The 22725-nt window shown below is 49.3% G+C and overlaps 1 protein-coding gene across 2 annotated transcripts in view; it reads left to right on the top strand.

Moving 5' to 3' along the window:
- Positions 1-5110: 5110 nt before the first annotated feature.
- LZTS1 (leucine zipper tumor suppressor 1) overlaps positions 5111-22725 on the top strand; it is a 57699-nt gene continuing 40084 nt past the window's right edge. The window contains exon 1 of one of the 2 annotated variants that reach the window (XM_003780631.5): positions 5111-5353. The gene's annotated coding sequence lies outside the window, so the exon portion shown is untranslated. The remainder of the gene's footprint in view (positions 5354-22725) is intronic. The other variant, XM_054561305.2, reaches the window with a different exon arrangement.

Here is a 22725-nt window from a genome sequence, read left to right as displayed (position 1 = left end):
ACTTTTGAAAAAGAGGGAGCGAGGGAGTCAACTCAAAATACTTCCTTCTCATTTCTCTGTAATTTAGTTCAACCCTGAGTTTACACATCAAAGGGCTTGCTACTTAATTTTCAGATGAGCTTTGCCAGCTGGTACCTAAACAAAGCCGATTCATGCTCGCAGCCCGTTAGCGCCATTTGAGCCCTCTCATTGCATTAGCCAAGTTAGCTGTCTCAATATTCTATGCTCAGGAGAAGGCTGCCTGCTTGTGGTCAACACTGCCCAAATCAAACCACATTCAGGCCCTGTGTCAGTTACAAGGTTTCTGAGGCAGGTAGGAGGCACGTGCCGTTAAACCCTGATGTCCTAGCTCCAGTGAAGCTGGGTCAATTTCTTGTCTTGCACTTTGAGTCAGTTTTCCTTTCACTGAAAGAGTAGGCTGGACGTATTTCCTGATATAACTTGAGTGTCTTAGTAGGGAGGGGTCATCGTAGAATAGGAATTGTACGTCAGCAAGTTCTCCCAGAGCATCTAAGGCTATTTGTTCTCTCTGTAACTTCTCTGGTCTCCCTAATCTGAATACAGGTGAAGACTTAGAATGAAGTTATGAATAATAATGCTAGTGATGATGATGATTAACAATTTCTTGAAGTCATGCAGCACTTTCGAGGAAAGTAGAAATACTACTTTCATTTTATCTCATTGGTCTTTGTAACATGCAGAGAAGACAGAGAAGAGATGGTCCTGGCTGGGCGTGGTGGCTCACACCTGTAATCCCAGCACTTTGGGAGGCCGAGGCGGGCGGATCACGAGGTCAGGAGATCGAGACCATCCTGGCTAACACGGTGAAACCCCGTCTCTACTAAAAATACAAAAAATTAGCCGGGCATGGTGGCGTGCGCCTGTAGTCCCAGCTACTCAGGAGGCTGAGGCAGGAGAATGGCGTGAACCCGGGAGGCGGAGCTTGCAGTGAGCCAAGATTGCGCCACTGCACTCCAGTCTGGGCGACAGAGCAAGACTCCATCTCAAAAAAATAAAAAAAAATAAATTAATTAAAAAAAAAAAACAGATGGTCCTTCCAATTCAGAGACAACTCTCCTGAAGCCCAGAGATAAGAGATTCAAGGTGGTCAGAGACCTACAGGTAAGGAATGAAAATTCTTGTTATAAAAGTTGCACATTCAAAGCAACTCCACAGGAACTGTTTTCTACCCTGCAAAAAGACAGGGATGGTAAGACATCTTCTAAGGTCATGGGACCATTGGCTCTGGCTGCAGAAAAACTGGTCTTCCTGGTCCTTTCCTGGGGTCACTGGGAAACCAGTAGTGGCCTCAGTTGATTCCTTAAAGCTTTCCTCAGTGGTCTAGGCTCACGTTTTCTCACCGGTTTTTAGAGATTATCCAACCTCACTTAAATATAGACAGCATTTCTTTTCTCTTAACGCAAGGCCCTGGATTTTGAGACTTGAAATAATATTTAAAAATTATTTGATATTTTGTATTTTTCGTAACACCTTTGACTTTATTAATTCTTTTCATTTTGTATTGTTGCCAAAAGATAGATAGGGAAAATGTTATTAGGCCTCTTTTACTGATAGCAAACTAAGCCTCCAAAAGGTTGTGAGAAGACTGCAGATTGGAAGAAGTAGGAATACATGCGGATTTTCTGAATTTGAGTCAATTTATCTCTCTGAAACATCATCTTGCCGCCCTCCCCTCATAGCACTCATTCTAGTATTTTTTGAGTGCTTGCTTTGTACCAATAATGTGCTGAGTTGTGTGGATTCAATGTTGACTAAGACAGACATGATCTTTGAACAAGAAACTTACAGAAGAGTTGAACAGACAAACAAGAAGCCAGGCAATTAATTAAACTGTGATAGGTGACAGTACCTTGAGGAAGGCAGAGTTGTCTGTAATCCAAACAAGCTGCTGACTTAACTGGTCTATGGGTCTGGTCCAGTGTGGCCAATCTTAGGTCCTAGAGATGAAGCACGATGCTCTGTATCTCAGGTGATGAATAGAGGAGGAGAGTAGGAGATTTTTACAAGAAATGTTTGGTGACCCAGCTTTCTAGACTCGACTCAGGCAAGGGAGAGCCTGAGGGATGCAGGAGCTTCACATAAGACACCTCTCGGGAACCCAGACACTAAGGAAGGGCAGCGCCGCTTCACTAGACAAGGAAGAAAAGGAGCCACACTGAGAAACTACCGATGGTGTTGGGGGTAGACACACCCAGCCATTGCATTACCATACCCAACTGCTGAATCAGGGAGCTAATTATGGCTTTGTGCTGCTGGAGACCACATTCCTGAGGCTTTCATGCACACATACGGAACCATAATACATACACACATGCTGTGCTGTCCATCACTGGTCTCCTCCATTCTGCCTTCTCATTTCCACCCCCACTCTCTATGCATTCTGTCTCTAAAGTATCCCTTCCACAGGGTGTTTCTGTTGTTCCATAGTGTATCCCATTTCCACCCCTCATACACAAACCAACACACTGCTCATACCCTTTGCCTGACTCAGTCATTCCAGAAAGGCTGCACATCATACCCAGCTTTCACCTACAATGTCACTGACAAAGGTGTCAGTGCTGAGGAGGGTCCTTAAGGAGTATCTTCTCATCCAAACCATCCACTTTCCAGATAGGAAACTGAGGTCTCATCAGGGACTCCAAACCATCCACTTTCCAGATAGGAAACTGAGGTCTCATCAGGGACTCCAAACCATCCACTTTCCAGATAGGAAACTGAGGCCTCATTAGGGACATGGCTTGTCCAAGAGCATATAGTCAGCGGTAGGGCCGGAACAGAAAGTGGACTTCCAGAGTCCTTTGTCTCTTCCATGGAATCTCACCTCTGAAGACGCCAAAATGAGTTTGAAGTGTGGAGCCCACCTGATCCCTTAATCTACCTTCCAAGAGTCTGCTCTTTCCTTAAAGCACTGGAATGTTTGATCGATATTAACTCATTCGGCTAAAATTCTTGAGATACTCTCACGAGCAAGCAAAAATACATGTTCTCTGTCAATGAATGGAACACAAAGAAGCATGGTGCTTTAGAAAAAGAAGGCATTATTTTGCCCAGGACGATAAGAGAAGGTGTGAGTAAGGGTTCCATATTTTGTCTCACATTTTCAGAGGTAGAGTTAGAAGAGCAGGAGAAAAGCTTTTCAGACTGAGGGGCAGGTGTATACAAAGGTGGGGAAAAGGAGGTGATGTTCAGGAAAAGGCTGAGTAGCCTTTGGGGTTGACACTTAGAAATTGTAGTATTGCTTGTAATCACTGCCATGTGTATGTACTTACCACAAGGCAGTGAGTTTCATTTAATCATCAGAACAAACATATACATGAAAAATTCATTCATTTAACAAATACATATTGAGTGCCTACTATGTTGCCTGGCAAGTTCTAGGTGTCGGGGATACACCTATGAATAAAACAGACCAAGTCCCTCAGCCACCAATAAAAGAGAACAAGTTCCTGCCTTCAGGGAATTTACACTGGGGGACTTGTTACCTCATTTCACAAATAAAAAAAGAAAGAAAGAAAGAAAGAAAAACTGAGATAGAGGGAGGGGAAGGTACTGGCTCAAATAACAAGCAGCAAAGCCTGTCTGTGTTCTTAAACCCTTGCTGTGCCATCTTTCAGGAAGCCTAGATTCGAAGGTCAGAGTCTTCAGGGTCAACACCCAAAGGCAGTGAGGTTCCCCTACAGGGTTTTGAGCAGGGGTGTGGCAGAAACGAGATGGCTTGTTTTCCTTTGAGCTGTCACCCTGCCACCACCATTCTATTTAATTTTTTTGTTTGTTTGTTTTTATTTCTTTATTTATTTTTGAGACAGGGTCTCACTCTGTCACCCAGGCTGGAGTGCAGTGGCACTATCTTGGCTCACCGCAACCTCTGCCTTCCAGGCTCAAGCAATTCTCAAGCCTCAGCCTCCCAGGTAACTGGGATTACAGGCTCCCGCCACTACACCCAACAAATTTTTGTATTATTATTATTTTTTTTAGTAAAGACGGGGTTTCACCATGTTGGCACTCCTGACCTCAAGTGATCCACAAGCCTCGGCCTCCCAAAGTGCTGGGATTACAGTCATGAGCCAGCTCCGCATGCTATTTATAATCAGAGATCGGCTGTGTCAATCCTAATCCATTACATCTACCCCTCCCCCAACACACACACACACACACACACACACACACACACACACACACACGCGCGCGCGCGCGCTTCTTTCAAGGTGAGGCTAACACTCCTTGGGCAGAGCTGCCACCTTCCCGCCAAGCCTGGTTTTAGCGGATTAGCCTCAGTGCACCCTCAAGCCCCCAAGCCTCATGCAGCACCTAGCACTCCGGTTAACTGACTCTTTGTCCTACAAAACCTTGTAAGCTTGAATTGTCTCCTGGCTCAATTGCTAGAAGTTAAAAGTGAGGGTGGTGGAGAAAATGATAGTATTATAAGGGGACTGGGTGAGAGTAATAGCTATAAACTTGAAACAGGCCTCTGCTTTCACCTGAAACTCAGCTCCCTCAGAGCTGGAAAAGTTTGCTTTTGAAATGTTTTTGGGAGTGGGAGTCTCGGTGCTCTGGACTCTAGTCTGTAATCCTGGTGTGGTTTGCAATGCCCCTCACTTGGGTGAGGTCCTTGAACAAAACACACGCCCTTTAGTGCGAGTCGGGAGCGGGAGAGACGGTATTAATACAAAGAAACTGGCGAGTAAGAGGAAGGGGTAATGAAGAAAGGGGAACATACACAGAAATGGAGAAGGAATGGATTAAAAAAAAAACTGGAGTAAGAATTTCAGGTTATGAAAGGGAAAAAAGGATGCGATAAGAGCAAGACAGGAACAATCGGAGAAAGGGAGCCAGGCAAGAAAGGAAGACTGAGGGGGCAGGGTCGCCCGATGGGGCTGATGGAAGTGAGAGCAGAGAGACTGGACCCGGGACCCCGCGCAGGCCGCGGGCGCGAAGGAGCCGCGAGGTCGCAAGCAGCCCCAGCTGTCAGTCCGGAACAAAGGCCGCCGAGCGGCACAGACCAGGCTGCCGGCAGCTCGCTGCCAATCAGCGGCGCCGGCGCTGGCCCCGCCCCGGGCCGGCCCCGCCCCTCCCCGCCCCGCCCCACCCCGCCCCGGCTCCGGGACCCGCGCAGAGGCCGGCGCGCCTGGAGCTGGCGGGTTGGCAGCGGCCGGGCTGGGAGGCCGAAAGTTTCTCTGCCCGCCTCGGCCAGCGAGTGGGAGCCGGGAGCTGCATCCCGCGCGGTGGGACCGGCCCGGCCCGCTCAGCAGCTCTGGAAAGAGAGAGACGGGAACACACCGGGAAACACTGGGAAAAAAAAAAATCTCAAGTGCGCCCGAGGCGCAGGGGGCAGGTAAGGTGCGGTGGCCGGGGGTCTCCTCGCCCCTTGAGGGTCTGCTGCCCTGGCTGCGGGAAACCGCGCTCCCCTCGCCGGGCCGGCCCCGTCCGTGCGTCCGCGCGTCCGTCGGTCTTTGTCTGTGTCCGTGGCTGTCGAGGTGCCTTTGTCTCCGCGTGGAGCTGTCAGGGTGTCCCCTCTTCAGGGTGGGCGCCGCTTCTCCGGCCCGGCCCGGAGGAGGTGACTGTGCGTCTGTCCTCCTGTCTTTGTCTCCGTGTCTCCTGCAGACGGGGTTCGTCTGTTCCCAGCCCCGATGCCGATCCTGGCGGGGACGTCAGTGTTAGGTGACACTGGTGTCGGAAGTGAAGAAGTGGGAGGTGGGGACGCGAGGCCGCAGGGGCAGGGGCAGCAGGAAGAGGGTCCGGCGGTCCGGCCGGACGGCTGAACTTCGCCGCCTGGAACTCTGCAGATGAGCTGTGTCCACACCGGTGGGGAGGACACCGGTGCGATGCAGCGAGAGATTTGAAAGGTTTCCCTCAAGGAATAAGTCACACGGGCGGAGGTGGTTAGAGAGGAAGGTGGTAAATCGGAGTGTCTAAGTGGCTCCCTGGGGCCGCAGGTTCCTGGGGTCGGTCCTGGATGTGCAATTCAGGAATTTAGTCAAAGCACCATGCACACACAGACAGCCCCACACTACCTTCACTTCTTCCACCGCCACTCTAGGCAGCCAGACCTCACCCCTCCACCCTGCCACAGGCTTTGCTCTGGCTGGAGAGGCTTCAGAGGTCGCAGCTCGGCAGCAACAGGCACCCCCGAGAAACCAAGGGCCAGGTGATGTCTCTTTTTCGTGCTCCAGGTGGAAAGGTTTGAACTGTGGAGCAAATGAGTGTTGTGCTCGCCCACGAGTATGTCAGGCCTGGGAAAGTGCTCCAGACTTGTTAGCTTCGCAGTTCTCAATTTCCCAGGAATAAGAAGTGCTTAGGGATCTGGCCTCCTAAAGCGTTTCCTGTCAGGCTTATTCCCTCTACACCGTCCCGCTGCCATCAGCCCCTCTACTCTCTGGTCCCGGGCGCTGGGAAACTACTGAGGAGGCACTGAGTTCTGGATCGTGCTGGGCAGGCGCTGCTCCTAATAAGGATCCCACACTCTGCTGGAAGTGCAGCCTAATAGGAATGCTGGGAGCCCAGGAGCCCAGCCACAAAGAGATGAGCTATCTGCTTGGCAGTTCCTGCACGAAGACCTTGAGAAGAGTCTGCGGGTACCGGCAAGAGGGTGTTTGTAACCTGAGCTTTCTCTAAGTTCAAAAACAATTTTCTGTACGCATCCAGAGGGAGAATGGAGGTGTCTGAAGAGTGTGCGCATATGGGTATTAGAGATAGCATTTACAGACGGGAAAGGTGTTTGTGTTTAAGAATGGAGTGGAACATAGTCTGTGGGTAGGAGTTTGTGGGCAGAGCATGCAGGCTAATCAGGCGTGGCGTTACACCTTGTATTTATCCAGCACTTTTCTTTGGAGGCGCTTTCTGCTCATCATAGACATTATCTCATATGTTATCTCCTTTATCCTCACAACATAACTATCAGGTTGGTGCGGTGGGCTCTCTGTGCCTGCCAGTGAAGAAACGGAGGCATCAGAAGGGAAAGGCATTCCCTGAGGTCCCACAGCTAATGGGACGGAGCAACTGGGAGTCCTAGTAAGAGGTCTCAGCTGGGTGGATGTGAGTGTGGGGCGCTCACTCTGCTTAAGAAGAGAAGAAAACTAGTAGAAAAAGAAAGGGCATCTCTGTGGGTGTCTATATGCAAGCAAAAGGGAGGGCGGGACATTTGATGTGCTGAAGATGGTTGTTATTTAACATTTATAGCAGCGGCTGTGTGCTTCATGAGGTAAACCTGTCTCAGCAGTTCAGCTTGTGCATTTGTGTATCTGCAGGAGGTGCCCCCAGCTTGTGTGCCTGGGTCGATGTGGGGCAGGGGTGCTGTCATAGAAGGAGTGCTGCTGCGTGGGGTGCGCTGGGGAAAGCCAATGCTTTGGGAGTGTGTGAGGGAAAGATGTGCCTTTCAGTTTTGAGAAGCCGTGGGTCAGCGTGTATAGCAAAGCTATACATGGGCTCCAGACGTATATAAATGGCTTTCTAATCCTGAAAACTTATTTATATGCCTTCGCGCTTATTCAACGCTCATTTCATAAATATTCATTGGGCGCCTACCAAATGCAAGGCTCTGGGCTAGGCAGTGAGACTAGGAAGATGAATAATGTAATGATGACAAACCTATGGGTAAGCACCTTATAGACAAGTGTAATGGGTAATACCGTAACACTTAATACCAGCCACTAAATACACTGTGTGCCCGGAACTTTTTTTTCATTATCTCATTTAATTTTCACTGTAGCCCTGCGGGGTATGTATAATTATCAGATGAGGAGAGTTAAGTAATTTAGCCAGGCTACAAAACCGAGGGGCAGGGATTTGAGATCAGCTTAGTAAGGTTCTGGACACTGGCTCTGTCCATGTTATACTGTTACCTTTGAACATAGAAACACTATTTCTTCTGCGTAGAATATTCCTGCCTGGTCTCTCTACCTTCTCCACTTAACCGGCTTCCACTTTTTTTTTTTTTTTTTTTTTTTTTTTTTTGAGAAGGAGTCTTGCTCTGCCACCCAGGCTGGAGTGCAGTGGTGCAATCTTGGCTCACTGCAACCTCCACCTCCCGGGTTCAAGCAGTTCTCCTGCCTCAGCCTCACAAGTAGCTGGGACTATAGGCGCCTGCCACCACGCCTGGCTAATTTTTTATATTTTTAGTAGAGATGGGGTTTTGTCATGCTGGTCAGGCTGGTCTTGAACTCCTGACCTCAAGTGATCTGCTGGCCTCAGCCACTCAAAGTGTTGGGATTACAGGCAGGAACCACCACACCCAGCCCCATTGTGGGTTTTAACCATAGGGATCAACTCCTCCAAGAAAGTTTCCCCTGTTTTTTCGTCAATTCTGGGTCAGGTACCTTCCTCGGAGTCCCTACCATCATACCAGTATATTATGGCATTTACCCACTGGCTCCTGAGGAGTCTACAAAATTCCTAGAAGCAGAGATTGCATCGTGAGTTCCCAGCTCAAAATACAGTGTTGGCGGCCGGGCGCTGTGGCTCACGCCTGTAATCCCAGCACTTTGGGAGGCCGAGGCGGGTGGATCACGAGGTCAGGAGATCGAGACCATCCTGGCTAACACGGTGAAAACCGTCTCTACTAAAAATGCAAAAAATTAGCCGGGCATCATGGCAGGCACCTGTAGTCCCAGCTACTCAGGAGGCTGAGACAGGAGAATGGCGTGAACCTGGGAGGTGGAGCTTGCAGTGAGCCGAGATCGCACCACTGCACTCCAGTTTGGGCAACAGAGAGAGACTCTGTCTCAAAAAAAAAATACAGTGTTGGCTTTCAGTAGATACTGTGAGTACACCCTTAGTAAATGCTTGTTTACTAAGGTAAGGGGAAAGACGAGAGCTCTCAGAGACCTTTGGCAGGGAGCACCGTTCCCAACAGTGGATTTCTGCATGGGTGCCCTTTGCTAGTGTGGCCACTGACTTTCCTTCCTCTGTTACTGGGCCAGCTCCTTCAAGGCCTCTCCCTAGATGGGGCCATCTCAGGCCCCACCAACAGTTCGGGAGTCCGAGGGAACCCTCACCCCCACCCACTCTATCTCCAGGTCAATCAACCCATAAGCATTGTTATAGAAGGGAACCATTCTAGGTGTGACCTAGACCTGGGGTTTTAAAATCCTGCACTTTGAGCCCCAGGGGCCAGATGGTTCCAGAGCAATGATGAGATGTTTCTGGGATTTTGCCAACAAAGAAGTATCCAACTGCCTGGGGAATCTTGAGGTGATTTATATATTAGCTCTTTGAGTTTGCTGTTGAATAGATCTTTGTGCTGCTACAGTTTGAAGCCTGAAATGGACACTCCTAGACTTGCAATTGAGAGTGTGAATTGCTACCATGTTTGGGGAGGTAATCTGGCCATGATTTCTCCAAGGCCATGCAGTCAACTGATTCTCCTTCCGTCTCCTTTCCATCGCCCTGTTATTTCTCATATTGGAATTACTACCTGTGTTCTCAGGGGTCCATGGTGATTTAAGTTTTCCTTTTAAAGATCATTGATCAAGTTTGAAAAACTCTGCATTTCACTATTTATTGAAGGTCTTATCCGTGTGAGGTGCCAGGGAGTGGGGAATAACAGCAAAAAAGACGAAATAATGCTTTGAGACTAAAATTTGTGATGACAATTGAGAAGAAGAATTGGCACACCTGAACCAATGACAAGTAAGTTGAAAATTGGATTGTATTAGGTTGGTGCAAAAGTAATTGTGGTTTTTGCAATTAAAATACTAACTTTGAATACAGCAGTTTCTCAGCAGGAGGAAGGTGAGCCAGAACCTTCCTTACCAGGGAGGAGGTGGCGGTGAACTGAACCTTGAAGTTGAACCTGAGGAGGGTATGAAGGGAGTCAGCGAAGCAGGAGCCAAGTTCATGGCTCCAAGATGCAAGCTGAGAGCTGAGGAGACAGGCCTCTCTCTTCCAAGAACCTTAGCCAGAGTCTGTTGCCTCCTTATGCTGGGTTTGGCCAGCCACCCAGACCAAACAGAGGTGGTGCATAAAAAATGCGAGGTTTTCAACCTCTCACCTCTCACCACTGCCTCCAGCCAGTGTGCAGATTAGCCTCCAGATCCCCTCCTCCCAGGGTTGGAGAAGTTGATGGGGATGTGTCAGCTACAGTCGAGCATAGCTGGTGAGCTTACGGCTAGTTAGCTCCCTTTGCCATTTGGCAAAGCCCTCTGTATTGCTGCAGTTTTCATCCTGTGTCTCTCCCACTGGTTTTTTGTTTGTTTTTTAGAGACAAGATCTTGCTGTTTCTCTCAGGATGGAGTGCAGTGATGTGATCACGGCTCAGCTTACTGCAATCTTGACCTAAGCTCAAGTGATCCCCAGTCCTCCCTCCTCAGACTCCCGAGTAGCTGGAACCACAAGTGCATACCAACACACCTGGCTAATTGTTTTTAATTTTTGTAGAGATAAGGTCTCGCTGTGTCGCTCAGGCTGGTCTTGAACTCCTGGCTTCAAGTGATCCTCCCACTTTGGCTTCCTAGAGTGTTGGAATTCTAGGTGTGAGCCACCGCACCCAGCCTCACACTTTTGCTTCCTGCTGGACACTGACTTCTACCATCCCTAGACTTCCTTAATAATGATTTCAATAGCACTTTTTACTTGTACAGGACTTTACACTTTAAAAAGGGGAATAAAATTATTATTATTATTATTTACATCTCACAACAACTCTGTGAGAAGATTCCTATTGCCATTGGCAGATGAGGAAACCAAGTGTGCCTTTGAAAGTTGAAGGAGGGCTGGGCACGGTGGCTCATGCCTGTAATCCTAGCACTTTGGGAGACTGAGGTGGGCTTATCATCTGAGCTCAGGAGTTCAAGACCAGCCTGGCCGCCATGATGAAGCCCTGTCTCTACTAAAACTACAAAAATTAGCCAGGTGTGGTGGTGCACGCCTGTAGTTCCAGCTACTTGGGAGGCTGAGACAGGAGAATCTCTTGAACCTGGGAGGTGGAGGTTGCAGTGAGTGGAGATCACGCTGCTGCACTCCAGGCTGGGTGACAGAGTGAGACTTTGTCTCAAAAAATAAATAAAAAATAAAAAATAAAAAAAAGAAAGGTGAAAGAGTTTATGCAAGATTTTTAAGAGGAATGCTGAGATTTGAACACCAGCTGTTCTGATTCCCAATGTTGGGCTATAACTACCAAGTCACTGGGGTTCACTAATTAAATGGATTTAGGCTCATCGAATTGTTGGCAAGTGTTTAATATGCAGGAAAAAGAGATTTTTAAAATTATAAGAATGCAGTTACTTTTGTATTTATTGTAATTCAAGCACGATGAGGGTATTCAAATCTTATTCAGTTTTTCTGTGCTCACTTCACCCCCCATCTCCCTTTTCCCTAAGTGCTTATGATGCATATATGTTAAGCTCAGTAAACAATAAACTAGGGCCTGGCGTGATGGCTCATGTCTGTAATCCCAGCAATTTAGAAGGCCAAGGTGAGCCGATCACCAGAGGTCAGGAGTTCCAGACAAGCCTGGGCAACATGGCGAAATCCCATCTCTATTAAAAATATAAAAAATTAGCTGGGCAGGGTGGTGCACGCCTGTAGTCCCAGCTACTCAGGAGGCTGAGGCAGGAGAATTGCTTGAACCTGGGAGGCGGAGGTTATAGTGAGCTTAGATCGCGCCACTGCACTGCAACCTGGGCTAAAAAGCAAGACTCTGTCTCAAAAACAAACAAACAAACACAATAAACTAGGATGTAGCTAGGATAATGGAATGTCTACTTGGCATTTGCTTTAGAGAATGAAATTTATCATATGTCAGTTCTTTCTTTATAGCTTGTCAATTCAAAAGGTTTAGTCCACTCCATGTTGAAATTAGAGCAAATGTTGCCTCCACAGAATTTGAATTAATGGCATTTCATTGGAATACCAACCTTAATTGCATAATATATTTCAGTGTTTCCACCTTGTCCGTGAGCAAGTACGTTCTGAACAAAAATGGGATAGCAGTCTCTTCAATGGTAGCTCAAGCAGTTTGTGGAAACCAGACTCCAATCACACATGGAGGCTGCCCCCAGGGGAGAAGAGAATTGGATGGAGCATCGTGGGAAGGAGGGGAGCGAAGGGAGGCGGAAGACAGAGACAGAAGACAAGCAGAGAGGGAATGTGTGTGTTAGCTAACAGCTAAAGCTAATTGATCTAATCAATCCAGCAGAGAGATGATTTTTCTTCCTAAGTGACAGGCCAAATCGGTGTCTGAACAGATGTGATGTGGGTTGCATCCAGCATCTGGAACAAAGACAGCAAAGAGCTGCCCCATGGAGATCACCAATAGATGTGCTTCATGTCAGTTAATCGTTGTGGGAGAAGATAGGGCTGCCTTCAGGCCAGTGCCAGAGCACATGCACACACACATGCACACACGCACACGTACACATGTACACACGCACACACACGCATCCATTTCATTCATCCACTCTCATCTTCTCTCCCTCTGAGACGTACTTTCTTGTGATACCCAAACTCACAAGCCCAAGTACATCACATTACATGAATCTTCAGAGACTCCCAAGATGTCAGAACCCGGGAGATCCACACCTCTGCCCACCTGGGCTGGCCAATCTGTGGCATGGTCTGAGGTGAGCCCTGGCAGCCCCTCCCCAATACCATGCCTGGGGCAGTCTTTGGGTGGCCACGAACCCATCAGGGTTACAGATCCTCTGGAGGAAGAGGATGGGCCAGTCTAGGTGAGACTTTTAGCCTAAGCGGGGTACAAGAACAGGGGCCCCTCAAGGAGGCTGAAAGTGGAGGTGAGATGGGGCTGGGAGTGGGCATTGTTCTCAAACCCTCCTATTCCTGTGCATGAATCTGACCTCATGGAATAACCTCTCAGGTGGCTGAGGCCATCCCTGCCCAAGGTATCAGGGCAGGGCTGTGCACTTGGCTCCCTGGCCTGTTGGCTTGGGGGGCATATTCACTATTCTTGCTGCTGCAGAGCCATTTGCTGCTAAATCACCCTCCTCTTGGCACCCTGGACTGCTAAATTGGTCTCAACTTGCTGTACTTCCACCCACCACCTTAGTCATTATTCGCTGGCAGCATTCAGAGAGTGGGTGTAAGGCAGCTGAACATTATATTCCTGCTGTAAAGAGAGAGACTTCAGTATAGACATGCAAGGAGAGGGGAGAGAGGGAAAGAGGGAAGACAGCATGAAGGAGGCAGGGAAACAAGGCCTGGGGTTTGCCAGCACCTTTCCCTGGTGACCCCAGTGACACTGGATTGGGGGGGAATTATAGGTGAGTGGGTCCTGGCTCAGCGGGAGGAGACAGAGGGGTCCACCTGCTACTGAGTGTCTTCCCACCCCTGGTCTGGAGGCAGGAAAGGACATTAGCCATGGGAAGAGAAGGGTTCTGCCCTGTGTGAACTCCCTGTTCCTTGAATTCTACAGTGTACAACGTACTTGTCACTCCCATTTGAGCATTTGTTCCCATGTATTCATGTTTAGCTTTTTATCTCTATCCTCCCTCCCAGCATAGGTTATAAGCCCCTTGAAAGAGAATGTGTGTCCCGTATCTGATATATAGCACCAGGCCCTGGGAATGGTCTAGGGCTCAGTCCCAAATGGCAGAGATGGATGGCGCTAAGGCCCACGGTGTTTCTTTCTACCCAGCCACTTCAGATCTCTCGGTGCCACTCCAGGGCCACAGAAATTGGAAAGCCAGGCAAGCAAGAGGAGATGGAATCACAAGGGAACCTACAGGGCTTGGTCTGCAATCTCAGTGGGAAACTCCAGGGAGGGAAAGGGTTACACTGCAGAACAGACCAGCCAGGAAAGCAGAAACTTAAGAGACCTGCGGTCCTCATGCAGAAGGCTGGGGGTGATCTCCACCTGGCACATGGGCTCTCCTGATAGCTCATCCATTGCCCAATGCCCAGGCATGGTGCCGGGGCTGGCAGGAGGTAGGAAGCAGAATCGGTTCTCACATCGGGCAGCAGTGACAGCGTCAGGCAGGGCAGACTGACCTTGACAGGAGGCTCTCTGAGTCACTGATAACATTTGTTTGGGCACCCAGGGAGAGGTTAGAAAGGGAACTCATGCCATCCCAAGCCAGCTTGGGACATGTTGGGGCCCCCAACCCAGGCTCCTTGCCTCCCACACTCTGCTTGGGGGAGATAATAGGAAAATGCCAAGAACAGAAGCCTCCCTAGCTAGGGAGGCGGGGAGACTCTTGTGGGATATGGGGATGAGCCCTGAGGCTGCCCTTGACCTTCCAGAGAGGCAGCCCCATGCCTGGTGTCTGTAGGTACCTGTGTGGGGTCTGCCCTCCTCTCTGTCTCCCATGGTCATCCCCAGCAGAGGTCCAGAAGGACAATCTACACACTCTGGGTAGCTTCCCTTTTTTATTGCAACCTTCAGACACTCCAGCTTCAGTTCTTCCCTGCTCCCCGCCACCCCCAAAGGGCATTTCCGCAGTGCAAGGGGAGGAGGGAGGGAAGCATGGACTGGGCGGCACACATATCTTGAGGAGACAGCCTCCCCCTCCCTGCCTATCAAATTCCCCCAGCCCCAACGCCTCCGTGGCGCCAGCAGACAAACCACACTGCAGGCAGGTGGGGAAAACGAGAGGAGCCAGGCGGAGCCCCCAGCCTCCACCTGCACTGTAAAGTGAGCCGGCCCCTGAAGGAGGCCTGGGAAGGACTCCCCAGCTGCCTTCGGCTCCTCCCCTTGCCAGGCCTGCAGCTGGCCCTGCTCAAAGGCTGTGCAGCCGGCTGGTGGCTGGTGGGGCAGGTGTGGGCAGGATGCGTGGCTATTCCCAAGACAGGATTTCTTCATCTGTCAAACTAGAGGCACCAGGCATTTGGCTTCTCTGGGCTTCTACCAGTACCTCAGACATTTGTTGACTCAGAAACTTTTTCTTGATGTTGGACTTACTTCTATACTAGAGCCGCAGACAGGACCTCCAACTCTAGGGTCCTAAGATTTGTCAGGACACAAAAAAAGCCTGTGCTGAAAAAGCTTCAGATACTCTACATGCAAACGCAACACCTCAGGGTTGAAAGGATGCTTAAAAACCACTCTATCCATATCCTCTCCCTGTCTCCCCTACACACACACCAATACTCACTGCCAAGAACTTTTATTTCACACCCCAGGAACCCAGTTCTTTCCATTTTCTTTTTTCTTTTTTCTTTCTTTATTTATTTATTATTGTTATTTGTTTTTTTGAGGCAGAGTCATGCTCTGTTGTCCGGGCTGGAGTGCAGTGGTGCAATCCCTGCTTACTGCAGCCTCGAACTCCTGGACTCCCACATCAGCCTCCCTGGTAGCTGGGACCACAGGTGGGTATCACCGTACCTGGTCCATTTTTAAATTTTTTTGTAGAGATGAGGTTTTGCTGCATTACCCAGGCTGGTTTTGAACTCCTGGCTTCAAGAAATCTCCCTAGTTCAACCTCCCAAAGTGCTGGGATTATAGGCGTGAGCCACCGTGCCCCATCTCTTTCTATTTCAGCTCCATCCTTTTAAAGTCACAGAAGGCTAGGTTCATGTCCAGCCCTGTGCTACACTCAGGTGCAAGATGAGCAACCACAGACCCTGCCACAACGAGTCACTTGTCTGGTATTAGGGGTGAGACAAAACATCCAGAAAAACATCATTCTACAAAACAGAATCAGCACCGAGTCTTCTTGGAAGATACAGAGCTGGAGAAGAGCCCCGAGGGCTGGGTGTGATTTCCAGGCAGATGAAGTGCAGGGGTGGCCAAGATAGGGAAGAGCAGGTGGTAGGGAAAGAAACCTTTCTAGACAGGCACATTGGAGTCAGATTGAGGAGGCCCTTGCACACCCACCTTGCATACTCAGCTGGGGAGAGTGCATGCTATTTGGTAGACAGCAGGGAACCACAGAAGTCAGAGGCAGAGGGGCGGCCTAGAGCCCACCCTGATTTTAGAAAGCGAATCTAGCAATGGAATATAGAATAGATTCAAGTGTGGAGAGACTTCTTTCTAGAAATACCATTATTAGAATACCTATCTTCATCTCGTATCTCCTAGTTGATAGCACAGGTTCCCAGAGACCTCTTGTAGCCCGGGAATATTTGGGGTGACCGAGGCTTCCAAGAGAGAGAAGTTCCTAATCCAAGGTCAAGATGCTGGGTCCAGGATTATTTATTTAATGGGACACATGGATAATACCTCCCTGCTTTGGACCTGAAAGAAATCACAGAGGGCTTTTATTTTTTATGTAGATGAAGACACAGAGGCCCAGAGAGGGGAAGGGACTTTCTCAGGGTCCCATGGCTGAGGGACATGGCAGAGCCAGGATTGATGGTCCACATCAGGGCTTTTTCTACTAACGTGCTGTGGGGCTGGTGGATGAGGACTGAAGAGCCAGCAGAATTCATCAGACCCTCAGACCTCAATGGTAGGCAGGTTTGCCCCAGGGGGCATACAAGAACATAGCAATAGAGAGACGCTTTCAGTCTTGATGGATTTTTCTCCCTACCCCAATCAAAGGAGCCCCTGGACTTTTGCAACAGCTGATACAGCGCTCTGTATTTTTCTCACCACTCTTCTGTCTTGTTTCTCTGAGTGCTTGAGGCATCTTATTTCCGTCTGTTCCTCTGCCTTTTCTGTCCTAAGGGTTCTGTGACAGCAAAGGCTGTGCCGGTCGCAGTTGCTAACAGTCGGTACTTTCAAAACTGAAAAGCAAGTTCTCTGCCTCTCTCATATGTGCACAGCTTAAGCCAAACCCAAACAAAACGGAAGGGTTGCTGGGTGCCAGTCAGCAGGCCTAGCCACCCATAGAGCGACACCACATAGGGAGAGATTTCCAGACAGGAGGCAGATACGTGTCCTGATGCCAGATGGGATGTCAGTGACAGGACAGAAGAGGTGGGACACCCCTCAATCTCAGACACACCGGGTGCCAGGGGTTCCTCTGCCTACTGCCATGAAACTCTCAGAACAGCATCTCCCACCTTCCTCTGGAAGATTCCTCAGCCTGGTACCCACTCAGGTGTTTTCATCTTGCTTTCTAAAAACCTGGCGAGCCAAGGGAGGGGACAAAGCTGTAGCAGTGTCCCATGAGGTTTCCAGAGAGGGGACCCCTGGAGGCAGGGCCTTCCTCAGGAAACACCTCCACCCAGGTCAGGCTCCCCTTGTCTCCCAGAGGAACTCACCCTCACCTGGCTGGCAGTCTCAGAAGCAGGTGGAGAGAGCAGGTAAGTTCTAAAGACAAGGCATGAGGTTTTTCCTGTGTGTTGATCCTGAGGCCAAGTTTGGGGAATGGACAGTGGCAAAAAAAAAAACAAAACATGATTTTGGGAATCAGATAGATCAGTGTTCAAAGATCCTGGCTCTGCTACCTGTTAGCTGTGTGACATCAGGCAAGTCACTTGGCCTCTCTGAGCCTCAATTTTCTCATTTGTAAAATGTGTTACAAATAGGTAATCGGTGCCGTGAATAAAAGTCAGCATGGAGACAAAAGGTCTCTCAGCAAGGCAATCTTTACTTTCTGCAGAAAGGGTGCTCAATCGCAGATGGAACAATGGTGAGAGAGATCCTAGTTCTGCTACCTGTTAGCTGTGTGACATCAGGCAAGTCACTTGGCTTCTCTGAGCCTCAATTTTCTCATTTATAAAATGTGTTGTGCCTCATATAGAATTTTTGTGAAAATTACATGGCCAGTAGAAGTAAAAGCACATGAAGCATAGTAGAAGCTCAGTTAATGTTAGTCTTACCCTCTTCCCCTCAGTTCCAAAGGGAGGAAACCGGGCATGAGACTGAGTTGCCTGTGTGGGAGGGTCACGAGTGCTTGGTAGAGGCAGGTGTCCAGGGGGTCAGGGAGGGACAACTTTAGGGTCAGGTGGTGCTGCCTGTGGAGCTACCTTCTTACCCTCTTATCTGCTTACTCTGGCAAAGGGAGACGGTTTAACTGGAAACAGTATGGGAAGGAGTCATTGGTACCTTGATCACTCTGGATCTCCATCTATGTGGTCAGTCTGACTACGTTAAAATAGATTGAAAGCCTATGAAGTTATGTAGAATGGGCGGCTGTGATAACATTCAGTGTCCTGAGGTCAGGACTCAGTGCTGAAAGTGGGTGTTGTGCTCAGATTGGCTTATGCCAGATGTGGTGCAGGAGTGGAGGAGCTGAGGGGAGAAGGCTGGGAGGCCATCCAAGTCAGCTGGGCTTCTGTCCTCCCTCGGGAAGGACCCCACAATACCATCTCAAGCCCGTGCATGGGACAGACTTTAGGGGAGGGAGATTTCTCCCCAAGGTCAGTGGCTGGACAGAAGTGGGGTTATTCTCCTTTCCTTTCTTCCTTCCTCCTTCCTCCTGCTTCAAAGCCAATGTCTTTCCCATCTGGATCATTTTCTGGATTATGTAGCACGTAAGGTCAGGAAAGGGAGAGAAAGAAAAACAAATAAAATGAAACTTCTCTCTTAGTTCAGTTTATGGGGGTTGTACACGTGGGAGAGGACATAGATCCGGCTGAGTCTCACATAGGAAAACGCAGAAGTCAAGTTAAAGAGTCTAATTCTGCACTGGAAAATTGGAGAAATAGTTATTCTGCCTAAACGTCATTAAACAAGATGGGGGCAGCCTGGGTGGGCTGAGAAGAAGATGCTGGTGTTTTGGACACACGTTCCCTACCAGGAACACATATACGAGTCCTCCTACGTGAAACAGGCAGGCTGGCATTTAATGATTTAATGTACCTTCCAGGAGAGCTCCGCATTGCCTTCCTTCTCCTCTTGGTCTTTTTCTTTCTTTAAGTGGAGGGAACTTTTCCCTGTTAATGGTGTGGCCCAGACAGCTGAGACACACAGCTATTAGGGCTCAGATCCGATGTTAAAACCTGCATCATCAAAAGTCCAGCAGTTTCTCCATTCCCCCACCCAAGTCCTAAGCAGGCCCGACCCTGCTTAGCTTCCGAGATGAGATGACATCTGGCGTGTTCAGGGTGGTAGGGCCATAGACAGTTTCTCCGTTCTAACTTGTTGGTGTCTGCAGTGGAGAAGGCAGTGTCTCCACCAACACGGGGCTCGCATGGCTTGTAGGAATGCCCAGGAGAGGGGATGCTGAGTTTGTTACTTGTGTCAGTTCAGTTGAGAGCTGTCTGGTTGTAGGATCAGGAGTGCTCCAGGAGATATCAAAGAGCTGCCTGGAACCAGGGAGCCGTGGGACTTCCCCCCAGGCAGTCTCGGCCCTCCCTCTCGAAATTACGCAGTGGTGGGAACCTCCCACCTGTGGAATTGAGACACTGAGTTCAAAGGGCTGCCCTCTGCACAGTCCCAGGAACAGCTATTAAACTCCCACTTGACCTTGCTTCGAGGAGTCAGGAGCTGATGAGAGATGGGGAGCTTGTTAAACTCAGGCAGCCTGGAATTAGCCTCACTCGCATTGGCATAAAATGCTTTTAGGGAAGCTTGCCAAGAGTTGAAAATCATGGTGCTGCGATAGGGTCTCTGCTTAATAAGCCTCCACCCGGGAGGGTCTTAGGGAGGTCCCAGGACAGGAGACAAGAGGAAATGGCCACACAAACCCAGAGCCCTCCCTGCTTTCCTGCCAGCAGCTGAGAACTGTGCTCCATTGCCTGACCCCGGAGCAGTTGAGGGACCAGGAGGTGGGTGGGGATCTTCTGGCAGCTGCCAGTTGTGGATGTGGTTTAATTGCAGTGCTGGTCTCAGGGTTTTGCCCAGACCTGAGCTTCTGAGGGAGCAGGACAGAACTCCACAGGAGGAAGTGGCAGGAGGACCCCCATGATCAGCCACCTGCCTTCCTGGCCCACTTCTCCTAAGGATCAGGGAAGGCTCAGCCTTTGCAGGCAAATCTGCTACATCCATACCCAATGATAGAACGATGCCTCCAGAGGGGAGGGTCTGTCCTCAGGAAATTTTTCATCTGTTGGTTAGATCGGTGACTTCCAAGCACTTTAAGAGCAATTCCTGCAAACAACTGATACATGATTACAAATCTGTTTTCCTAAATCTAATCTCTAAAGGCCCCAAATGGAACTGTTGTGAGTTCTTTAGATAAGCAGCCAGAAGAAATAGAGCCCATGGCCCTGTGAAGTTGGAAACAAATGTAAAAAGAGTTTGAACCCAAGCAATCCCATTGTGTCTTCAGTCACCAAGTCCCATATGTCTAAAAAAAAAAAAAAAACCAAAAAAAACCAGCTAGTATTTTTAAGCTCTTAATTATATCCTTCTTTTACAAATAAAATTTTACTCAATACTTACCAAAACCCTATGAGGTGGGTACTACACATAGCTCCAGTTTACAGACAAGGAAATGGAAGTGGTGGCCCAAGACTTGGGGGAAGAGAATTAAATGAAGGGATTACCTGAACCCAGAGGGGAGGGTTGGAAGACGCAGCGGAGGCAGAGGGGAGGCAGGGTTGGGGGCAGAGTTGGGGTGAGTTCTAGAGGAGCAGGGGAGCTGTGGGGAGAGGGGTGCCAGGGGCCCCAGTGGTGGGAGAGCCATGTGCTCGATGCCTGTGTGTGTGTATTGCTGGACTGCTGTTGACCACAACCTAGGTTTGAAGCCAGGTACTGCCACTGGCCAGATATAAAACCTGAGGCATCATTTTTTTGCATCCATCAGTTGGGGTAGTAACAGTGCCCCCTCTCGGGGTTGGGGTGAGGCATGCACCAGATCGTGTGTGTGTCGTACATAGTCCCATACCTACTGCACAGGACACATGCAGTGAATGGAAGCCCAAGAGGAAGCTGTGTCCTCCCTGCCCTGGACTGGGCGCTGCTGTTTCCACTTGGGCATCGCCTCTGGCCAGAGGTGATGGTGGGGAAGGGAGGCTGTCTCCAGGCAGCTTCTCCTGAGCAGTGGCCACCCACTTCCTGAGACGTGGGATGCTGGCAGTCAGCCTTTGCAGAGGCTCCTGACAACATCCAGGTCTTGATTCTGCAGCGAGGCGGTGATTTCAGAATCCCCCAGCTGTGTGGGGGAGGGAGGGAGACAGTGGGAAGACAAGCTCTGCTCGGCTGAGCTGACAACACCAGGAAAGCTTCACTCCTCTTTGAGAAGGAGAAGGAGCTTGTAAGGCTGAGACGGAGCAGGAGACAGGATTGCATCTGGGGCAGGAAGAGGCAGGAGGTGGGGGCTGGGCAGACCCACAGTCGGGATTCCCCACTCCCAGCAAAGGAGTGGAGGATCCCACCCTCTGCTTGGGGGTGGCCCATCTGCAGGTGGGCTGGCCTAGGGAAGGGGAAGAAGCTGGGCAGCATTTTTTGTTTTTATTTATGGCTGGAGTGCTTTGGTGCGATTAGCTCACTGCAACCTCTACCTCCCGGGCTCAAGCAATTCTCCTGCCTCAGCCCCCTCAAGTAGCTAGGATTACAGGCATGTGCCACTATGCTTGGCTAATTTTGTATTTTCAGTAGAGATGGGGGTTGCACCATGTTGGTCAGGCTGGTCTCGAACTCCTGATCTCAGGTAATCCACCTGCCTCAGCCTTCCAAAGTGTTGGGATTATAGGCGTGAGCCACCATGCCTGGGCCCGGGCAGCAGCATTCTTTCTCCCCTTCATTCACTCTTCTCTCTCTGGACTGAGTTCTGTGAGCATTGCTGTAACCTCCCTGCCCTGAAGATGGCACAGATTCTGCAGAGGAGCGAGGCAGGGTCAACAGCCAGGGCAAGCTCATAGACCCTCTGTAAAGCCAGGAAGAGAAAGAGAGTAGAGGGTGGGAGCGGAAGAAGAACGCGGTGGGCAAGAGTTTACATTTTACTCTCACCTTTTACTTCTTGCTGAGCATGTGCTGAGCAGCAGTGTCCAGCCCTGTGCTGACAGCAAAGATGTGGGAGTTTAGAGTCCCTGCCTTCCAGGGTGCGAAGCTCCAGTGAGGAGCTGGGCCCCGTGAAAGGGTGGACTTTACTCCGTGTAAAGTCAGGAGATGGTGTTTAGGAACTCACATAGTGTGGGCTTGAATTCTAGCTCTACCTCTCATTTCCAAGTGACTGGCAATGAACACCTTTCTTGTCCTCTCTGAGACATGTTTCCTGATTGGTAAATTGGGCAGAAAGAACCACCTCGTAGGATTATTGTGATAATCTTTTAAAATCAAAGTATTGAAGTATAATATACATGCAGAGGTATGCACAAACCATAGGTGAACAACTAGACAAGTTTGCAAATTTTTCACATAAATAGAAGCCTAGTCAAGAGAGAACATTAAAAGTACCCTCCGGAAACCCCTTGTCTTCCTCTGCTAATCCCTACTGCTCCCCATCCTGACACCATAATTTTTACCTCTTTTTAAACATCTTACTGAATGGAATTGCACAGAACGTGTCCTTTGTGAAACTGGTCCATGTTGTGATTGTAGCAGCAGTGCTGTCGTTAGTGCCCGTTGCTCCCTGGGATCCACTCTACACATGAACCCCAGCCCATTCATTCTACTGTACATAGGCATTTAGGTTTCCGGATATTTTGAGTTTGGGACTCTTACGCACAAAACTGCTAGGTCTTTAAGTGAACCATGTGGCCATTTCTGCCGGGTGTACATCTACCAGTGGGATCGCTGGGCTTATGTTCAACTTGGATAGACACAGCCAAACATTTTCATAGTGTGGCTGAGCATGTCTGCACTCCCTCCAGTGGTGTATGAGAGTTTCACTTGCTTCACATCCTCACCAGCACTTGGTATTATCAGACTTTTTCATTTTACCATTGAATAGTGGCCTAGCAGTAGGTATTTAATTATGATTTTAACTTACATTTTCCTAATCAGTATTCACAGTGAGTACCTTTTTATATATTTTTGTCCAT

Source organism: Pongo abelii, chromosome 7 (assembly GCF_028885655.2).
Source record: "Pongo abelii isolate AG06213 chromosome 7, NHGRI_mPonAbe1-v2.0_pri, whole genome shotgun sequence".
Lineage (NCBI taxonomy): Eukaryota > Metazoa > Chordata > Mammalia > Primates > Hominidae > Pongo > Pongo abelii.
This window is presented reverse-complemented; position numbering and strand designations above follow the sequence as displayed.